Genomic DNA, 1568 nt, shown 5'->3' on the forward strand with positions numbered 1-1568 from the left:
TTCTTTGTTCCCTGTAATATATTCCCCTGTTTCTGTCTTCAAGGGCCCAATTTTAGTCTTAACCATTTTTTTGCCTTTCACATACCTAAAAAAGCTTTTACTATCCTCCTTTATATTTTTGGCCAGTTTACCTTCGTACCTCATTTTTTCTCTGCGTATTTTCTTCTTAGTAATCCTCTGTTGTTCTTTAAAAGCTTCCCAGTCCTCCGTTTTCCCACTTATCTTTGCTATGTTATAAAGTTAAAAGAGAAAAAGTATATGTTTCTTAACTTCCCTCGTAAGCCATGGCCACCCATGCCTCCTCCTAGGATCTTTCGTCCTGTTTGGAATGGACTGATCCTGCATCTTCTGCATTATACACAGAAATATCTGCCATTGTTCCTCCACTGTCATCCCTGCTAAGGTATTGCACCATTGAACTTTGGCCAGCTCCTCCCTCATAGCTCAATAGCTATTCAACATAAATATTGTCACTTCTGATTGTACCCTCTCCCTCTCAAATTGCAGATTGAAATTTATTGTATTATGGTCACTACTTCCCAATGGCTCCTTCACTTCGAGGTCCCTGATCAATTCTGGTTTGTTGCACAATACCAGATCTGGAATTGCCTTCTCCCTGGTAGGCTCCAGCACCAGCTGTTCTAAGAATCCATCTCGGAGGCACTCCACAAAGTCTCTTCCTTGAGGTCCAATACCATCCTGATTCTCCCAGTCTACCTGCATGTTGAAATCCCCCATAACAACTGTAGTAACATCTTTGCGACAGGCCAATTTCAGCTCCTGATTCAACTTACATCCGACATCCAGACTACTAATCTAGCCACATTTGCCAGCATTTCACCCATATCCCTCAGCTACTCACCCAGATGCCTTTTAAATGTTGGAGTTGTATCAGCCTCCAACACTTCCTCTGGCAGCTCACCCATACCAACCTCTGTGCAAAAAAGTTACATTTTGGGTCCCTTTTATAATTTTCCCCTCTCACCCAGAGTTGGAATCTTTTGGTGGCCCATGACGGTGTCTTGGCAGCCAGCAGTGACAGCAGGGCCCAATGAGAACCCAACAACAGAAAGCTGAGAGTGGGTCCTGCCTGAGCATCTTGTGGAGGCAACATGAGGTCAGAGAGGATAGCATGCAATGGCATTGCAGCCCCATGTGGAAAAAGCGGGCAGCGAGGGAGGTTCCCAGTATCTGCAGTGGTGGCATCAAGAACAGGCAGCTAAAGGCGCCCTATGAGCACACTAAGCAGATGAGATTGGGCCCCAGCATGGCTAAATATTCAAGAAAGATTATTGAACATTTTACTTTATTCCTATATTCTTCCAGTTCATATTAAGGAGGACTTTAATGTTAACTACTATGATTTTTCTTTACTTTTCTACTTATTCTATGAAGGACTGTAATGCTTAACGTTTTAAACTTTGTTTCTCTCTTTTACTATTTTGTACGAAAGTACCTTGTACTTAGGATTGCGCCATGTGGTGACATTATACACTTTTCACGGTACTCCTGTACTTGAGTACACATGACAATAAAATCTAAATCTTCTCACATTATACCCTCTATGC

The sequence above is a fragment of the Chiloscyllium plagiosum genome, chromosome 10 (assembly GCF_004010195.1).
Source record: "Chiloscyllium plagiosum isolate BGI_BamShark_2017 chromosome 10, ASM401019v2, whole genome shotgun sequence".
NCBI classification, from domain to species: Eukaryota; Metazoa; Chordata; class Chondrichthyes; order Orectolobiformes; family Hemiscylliidae; genus Chiloscyllium; species Chiloscyllium plagiosum.